The following is a 7,622-nucleotide window of genomic DNA, read 5'->3' as shown; positions in this document are numbered from 1 at the left end:
CACAAGGCTGCTGAGTTGCTGAAATCATGGCATAGCCAATCCTCCACCCTGAACTCAGCCCTTTAATCTGTCTCTTGGCTATGCATCGTGGACCTAATCGATGTAAATTAGTCTGGGCATGACTTTTTGGCTGCACATTGGGAGCATGTTGATTATATTTTTTGAATAACTCATCAAAGGATCACAGGTTTTAATCAAAGACTTCAGAATCTTCTATGGGGCCAAGTCAAATCATTGTCAGCCTGGAGGGAAGTCTCCAGTGGCATGCCACAGGGCTCTGTCACATCAAATACTTCTATAATGTAGATAAAGACATCAAGGAATAAATATCACATCTACTAATTACCCAAAGCTAAGCAGAACAGGTAGATACAATAGATGGCAGAATCAAGGTCATGGTCACCTCAAGGGGAGGGATTAATGCACCAATATCAGTGAGCTCTGACTCAACCCAAGTAACTGTAAAACCTCATGTTTAGAAACCAGAAATTGATTGCACTTGGCCAAAGATCATTTGCGGGGTGACTGGAGTTCTTCCAAAAAGATGGTGTGGCTGTGACAAAAGTGAAAACATAGTGGCCTGCATGGGTGGACACATGGTACCCCATGGCACTTGCCTAGAGAGAGTCCAGATGAGGTGGCCAGCACGTCTTGGGGGCATGTGGGAGCCACCAAAGGACGTAGAGCCGTGAATCCTGGAGAAGGCCTTTGGGGACGCAGCACAGTCTTGGAACTTAGGGCCTAGAATTGCTTCTGAGCCTTACCAGGAGGTATGGGCAGAAGCATCCTCTGCAAGGGAGGAAGGGCTCTCTTCAATTTCAAACTCAGTCACCACCAGACTTGGGAATTATCCATCAGTAAAAACATCCACGTTGCATCAACCAAGTAAATTGCAAAAGAGCTGTTTTAGGCTTTATATTTCCAAAGCCCTAGAACTTTTTGTTAAATCAAATCTTATCTAGAAGCCAGGTAAGGTTTATAAACTAGATAAGAGTGGAGTTATTCTTCTTGAAACGGCAGTAGGGGCCTAGAACCCCTTTGTACCCCCACCTGTGACTCCCACGGGGAGCACAGCCTGAAAGCCACTGTGACGGAAGGGCCCTGACCCCAGGGTGAGCTTGCTTCTTATTCCTCTCAGGTGAACTCAATGTGTCTATAATCTAAAGCTGCCATGTAGGGTGGGATGCACATCAGGTGATGCCCAAAGGCCTCGGGAGAGAGAGCTGACCTGAGAGGGAGACCAGGATGGCACAAAGGAGCTCTTACCAAGCCATGGGGAGAGCCCACAATGCTCTAATAAGATCCTGGCGGATCTTGTAAGGAAGTTTAGACTTAAATGTATGATGCAGAATTGCTGTCATTCTGCCCCATGACGCCTCCTCTACCCTGTGGCAGCAGGCACCTCACACAGGAGCTCTCGCCACCTTCAGCCTGGATTGCCTGAAGTCTCCTGCTTCCTTCTGTTTGTTTAGTTTCTGTTAATTCATTCAATAAATACTTATTGACCAGGCACATGATTGGCCCTGGGATACAGTGTGAACAAGGCAGATGAGGTCCTGCCCTCCTGGGGCTCACACTCTGGAGACCCTCACAGACATGAACAGACACATCAGGTGACAACTAAAGGCCTCAGGACAGACAGCTGACCTGAGAGGGAGGCCAGGATAGCACAAAGGAGCTCTAAAACAGGAGGAAGGAAGGAAGGAAGGAAGGAAGGAAGGAAGGAAGGAAGGAAGGAAGGAAGGAAGGAGGGAGGGAGGGAGGGAGGGAGGGAGGGAGGGAGGGAGGGAGGGAGGAGGGAGGGAGGAGGAAGGAAGGAAAGAAGGAAGGAAAGAAGGAAAGAAAGAAGGAAAGAAGGAGGGAGGGCGGGCAAGCATTTGAAAAATCAATATGCCGACCTATGCCCACACATGCGCTACGGCCAACACAGGCCGTGGAGGGTGTTTGCCCTGCTGCTGGATGGAGGAGCTGGCTGCACACACTGCTGACCTGGGGATCCCACGAGGAACAGCAAGATGACTGCTTATCTTTTTTGTTAGTGTGCTCTTCTTCTGTGTATCTTTGAAAAAAGTACTAGACACATTTTGCTTCTGTTGGAAAACATGGTTAAGTTTCATTTGCCTCTGCTAGTCAAGAACAACAGAACATCAATCTTCTGGCAGAAATGTTGGTGTGGAAGGCCACGGGGCCATAGTGACAGAACCATGGCCTGAGGAGGAGGCTGTCAGATGGGGAAAGGTTCAATATCCTGGTGTTATTCCCATAATATTCTAACAATGTTATCCACTCAATGTCATGTCAACTTTTAACAGAATAAACTTAAAAGCTTTCAAAGAAAAAATTACCTCTGAGTGAATACAAACAGCCAAGGATGTGAGTGACAGCCTGTGAACCCACTTACCCATGTCAAGTGTAATTTCTACAGTTAGGAAAGCAGCCTTTCCTATGATCAAGTTAGGTAATTGAAAAGGTCCCCGGGGGTGCTTTCGAGATTTCTCCAGCTCCTGATATTCCTGAACTCCCACAGATCAAATTTACTTGTCTTGAAGATTTTTCGCTCTTTAAGCCTGTCTTTGTAAAGCTACTGTCTCCCGCTATGCAGAGTGGCCCCAGCACTGAAACTCACAGGGCCTGCAGGAGAAACTGGGAATGGGTGGAGTCAATGAGGCCCGCAGGGAGGAGCCCAGGGCAGGGCTGCAGTGCTAGAAGCCGGTGAGTGCCGGGTGGCCTCTCCTTCTGTCACCCGGCCTCAGGGACAGTACTAGCTGCTTCCAGATGTCCAATTTATAAGCATTTAATGCTATAAGTTTCCCTCTCAACACTGCTCTAGCTGTTCTGTAAATTTTGGTATTTTTAGTTTTTATTCTTTAGTCCATGCAGAATTTAGAAGTTTGTTGTTTGCTTTTTAAATATTTGGAGTTTTACTATTATCTTTCTATTGTTGATTTCTAGTTTGATTTCATTGTGATCAGAAAACACACTATATGATTTCAATTCTTTTACGTTTCTAGAGGTTTCTTTTATAGCCCAGGATATGGTCTATTTAGATACATGTTCTGTGAGCAAATGAAAAGAATGCGTATTCTGTTGTTGGGTGGTATATCCAATAAAATGTCAACTAGATCATATTGGTTGGTGGTGGTACTGAGTTCTTTTGTATTCTTTCTGATTTTTTTCTTCTGTCAATTGTTGAGAGAGGGGTGTTGAAGTCTCTCATTATAACTAATTTTGTTTATTTGCCTTTTCAGTACTATTAGATTTGCTTCACATATTTTGCAGTTCTGTTATTTGATGTATGCTCATGTAGGATTGGTATATCTTTTCGGTGAGCCAGCACGTTTATAATTATTTTATGTCTGCCTCTGGTTATTTTCTTTGCCCTAAAGTCTACTTTATCTGATATTAATGTAGCCACAGCCAGCTTCCTTTGATTATTGTTTGCATGATATATCTTTTTTTATTGTTCTAATTTCAACTTGCCTGTATTCTTCTGTTTGAAGTGAGTTGTAGACAGCATATAGTTGAGTCATGTTTTGAATCCACTTTGGCAATCTTGGTCTTTTAGTTGTATTTACATCACTTACACTTAATTATTAATGTTAAGTCTTTAGTCTGCTATTTTATGTTTTCTGTTTGTTCTGTTTTTCACTTCTTGATTTGCTTTTTACTGCCATCCTGTGGATACCTGAACATTTTTCAGAATTTTATTTGTTTTTGAAAATATCTCTTTGTATAGCATTTTTAGTGGTTGCTCTAGGTTTTACATGATATCTACATGACATCACAGTTTACTGGTGTCATCATTCATCAGTTCAGGTGAAGTGTAGATAGCTTGCCTCCCTTTATGACTCTACCATCTCTCTCTTTTTTCTGAGATGGAGTCTCACTCTGTCATGCAGGCTGGAGTGCAGTGGTGTGATCTCAGCTCACTGCAACCTCTGCTTCCCAGGTTCAAGCAATTCTCTTCCTCAGCCTCCCAAGTAGCTGGGATTACAGGCGCCCACCACCATGCCCAGCTAAGTTTTGTATTTTTAGTAGAGATGAGGTTTCATCGTCTTGGCCAGGCTAGTGTTGAACTCCTGACCTCGTGATCCATCAGCCTCAGCCTACCAAAGTGCTGGAATTACAGATGTGAGCCACTGTGCTCGGCCCACCATCTCCTTTTGATAATCGTCTTAAATATTTTCTTTTTGTTTTTTTAATTTTAAGGTTATTTTTATTTACAACTTTTGAAAAATGTACTTTTTTATACATGGGTTACTTGTGCAAAGTTAGATTTAGAAGTGATAAATGCATAAAAGGTGACAATAGAACATTAGACAAAACATTTCAAAGCCTTGTCCCATACTGCTACTTAAAGGTACTACATATCTAAAAGTATAAATATCCAAAAAAAGATTGCAGATATTGGCTTTAAGGTTCTCAGATGCTGAAAGGGAAGAAATTAAAGCATGCAGCAATAACAGGATTTGAGTGGAAAACAGTTTGCCACAGATATGCTATGCTCCCTTCCTTGAATTCATTAAGACTATAAAACAAAGATGGAGAATTGAGTTTATTCATCTAGGGCAGCAATAATCCTTTAAAAAGATGAAAGGATCTCCAACTTTCCCTAGCTCAAAAACTGATGGTTGTTTCCATTCTGCTCCCACACCTCTTTTAAAAAGCAAAAACCCAGAAGACCAATATTCTGAAACTTAGCAATGGTGTGCCCAGTCAGTAGCTTGCAAAGAGAGGATTTGTCAGTTACTACGATTGCTGTACTCCTTCAGTTGAGTCCCTTAACATTCTCCTTCTTGCCAGTAAATACTATCTAGTAATTCATATGAGTGAGATCCAAGTAACAATAGGATTTTTAGCTCCCATTCTTCTCAAAATTGTTTACATGGATTTGTTTCTATTCTCTGTAGACCACATTCCAAACACATTCACTTCTAAATCTAACAGAAGTGAAGGACCAGCCAGGATGCAACACTTCAGCAATCATTTTGTTAAAAATAGCATCCTGGTCATCGAGCTATGCATAGTCACCTCTTGTATAACAATTTACCTTAAATCTTAAAGTACAATAATAAAAATAACTGCCTGAAAACTGGAAATGAAATACAATAGAAAAACTTAAGCATTAGTAATTTTTTGCAAGTAACCCAGGTACAGTACATTTGATTTCAAAGAAGGTGTTTTCTGACGTTTAAGGAGAAGGTAGAAGGGGTAGGAAAACTTGGCGAGGGAAGATGGAAACAGCACAACAGCTATTTTGCTTTTAATAAAGTAAATGTAATGACAAAAGTAGGGAGGTGACAAACACATCAGTATATACTTTTCTTATGGCCGGCTTCTTCTTTAACTGTACCCCGGGTCAACAATCACGCCAGCTTTGTTCTACTATTGCAGAAACACGCTTTTCATATTCCTGCTTGTTCTCCTGGTACAGCTGAGCAGCCTGGCTGTTTGCTGGACTATTGGGATTGGGTTCATCCAGCAGAGACTGTATGGATGTTAGAATTGAAGACACATCGTAGGTTGGACTCCAACGGTTCTGAAGTATATCCAGACATATCATATACTACCGTCTGCATAGACATTTGGATGGAACATCTTAGAGACAAATCTAACAGTAAGTGGCTTATTTGGATATTCTTTAGTGATCTCTGTTGTAAGTTTAAATGTTCCATCCTCAAATGGGGTCCCTTCAGGCCCGAAAATGACCGCGTTTCACACCATTATGTTGTTCTCGGACGGAGCCCCGCTGACTCTGGCTGGAGGATCCTCCTGCAACCTCTTGAAGTCCCGCATGAGGCGCCGGCGAGCCGGGGTGGACATATCGCGAATCAGGTCAGGGGTGGGGCATACACTAGGGTCTTGGGTTCCTGCGGCGGGCGAGGAGGCCGAGGAGGCAGAAGAAGCTGGAGAACGGGAGGTGGAAGCACCCAAAGGTACCGCACTACCTCTCCGAAGTCGAGGGTCGGTCTTAAATATTTTCTTTACCTACATACATCTAGAGCCACATTAGACAATATTATATTTGTTTCAAATGTTAAAAATAATTTAGCAAACTTGAGAAGGAAAGCTTATTGTATTTACTCATATCTTTGCTTACTGTGTGTTTTTTTTCCTTTTTGCTGTTCCAAGATCCTCTCTTTTATCATTTTGTTTTTATTTAGATAACTTCCTTTAGTCACTCTATGAGGTAGGTCTGCTGGTGACAAATTTTCTTAGTTTCCCATCATCTTAGAATATCTTGATTTCCTCTACATTCCTGAAGACTATTTTCACTGGGTTTAGGGTTGGATTGACAGTTTTTTTCTTTTAGCCCTTGAACAATACTGTGTCTCTTTCATCTGGCATCCATGATTTCTGATGCTGCCACTCACATTTTCTCTCCTATAGGTAAGGCATGAAATTTTCATTGATGCTTTCAATATTTTCGTTTTTAGCTTATATTAGTTTGATTATGACATATTTTGGCATGGATTTCTTTGAGTTCATTTTGTTTGGGGTTTGCTCAGCTACTTGAACCTGTAGGCTTGTTATCCAAATCCTGCCAAATTAGGGAGCTTTTAGTCATTTCTTCAAGTATGTTTTTAGCCACACCCTCTCTCTCTTCTCTTTCAGGACTCTGATGACATGAATATTGGATCTTTTGTTATAGTCCAGCAGATCCCTGGAGCTCTGTTCTCTTTTCTCTTTCAGTATGTTTAGTCTGCTATTGGGAAAATTTTATCGTTCTGTCTTCCAGTTAGTTTCCTGATTCTTTACTCTGTTGTTTTCATTCTGCTGTTGAGCCCATCCGCTGAGCTTTCTATTTTAGTTATTGTATTTTTCAGTTCTAATATTTCTACTTGATTTTTTATATCATCTACTTCTTTGGTGAGGCTTTCATTTTTAAGTATGTTCATAATTGCTTATTGAAGCACTTTTATCATGGCTGCTTTAAAATCACTGTCCGTTAATTCTATCATCTCTGACATCTTGGTTTTGGCATCTGTTGATTATCTTATTTATTTTGACATCTTCCTGATTCTTGGTATGACAAGGGATTTTCAGATGAAAGTTAGATATTTTTGTATTACGAGAATCTGAATTTTCTGTTTTAATTTGGCTTCTCTGATACTGCTACAAGAAGGGACAGGGTTGGTGGTAGATGGGCATCATCTTGTTACTGGTGGAGGTAGAAGTGATGGTTGTCACTTGGCTTCCATTGATACCCAAGTTAGGTGGGGGAGCTCCTTGTTACTGCTATGTAGGGGTGGGAGGCCTAGCTTCCTACATGGTCTCCACTGACACTGTGATGTATGGGAGTGGTCTTGTTACCAGTGGGCAATGGTGAAAGTGTAGAATCTCCACTAGGCCTGCTCTGACACTGCCCCAGTAGTGGGGGGAGTGGTTGTCCTGATACTGCCAGGTGGGGGTACAAATCCTGGCTCCTCATATAGTCTTCACTGACACTGCCTCAGGGAGGGCCTTGCAACTGGTGGGTGGGGATGAAGATCCTGGCTCCTTGCTTGGTCTTCTCTGGTACTGATCCAGTCTAGGTGCTGGGCTCCCTGGTTGCATCCTTGAGGGGGCGGAAGTCTAGGTTCTTCTCTTGACCTTTGCTGGCATGAGTGAGATTGGGGCTG

At 42.2% G+C, this 7,622-nt stretch overlaps 1 pseudogene; it reads right to left on the bottom strand.

Annotated features, from left to right (window-relative positions):
- Nucleotides 1-5,247: 5,247 nt before the first annotated feature.
- Nucleotides 5,248-5,972, bottom strand: LOC100410991 (ubiquitin-conjugating enzyme E2 A pseudogene; annotated as a pseudogene).
- Between the last annotated feature and the right edge of the window lie 1,650 nt (nt 5,973-7,622).

Source organism: Callithrix jacchus, chromosome 14, assembly GCF_049354715.1.
Source record: "Callithrix jacchus isolate 240 chromosome 14, calJac240_pri, whole genome shotgun sequence".
NCBI lineage: Eukaryota > Metazoa > Chordata > Mammalia > Primates > Cebidae > Callithrix > Callithrix jacchus.
The sequence above is the reverse complement of the archived record's forward strand: the minus strand, read 5'-3'. Positions and strand labels throughout refer to the sequence as shown.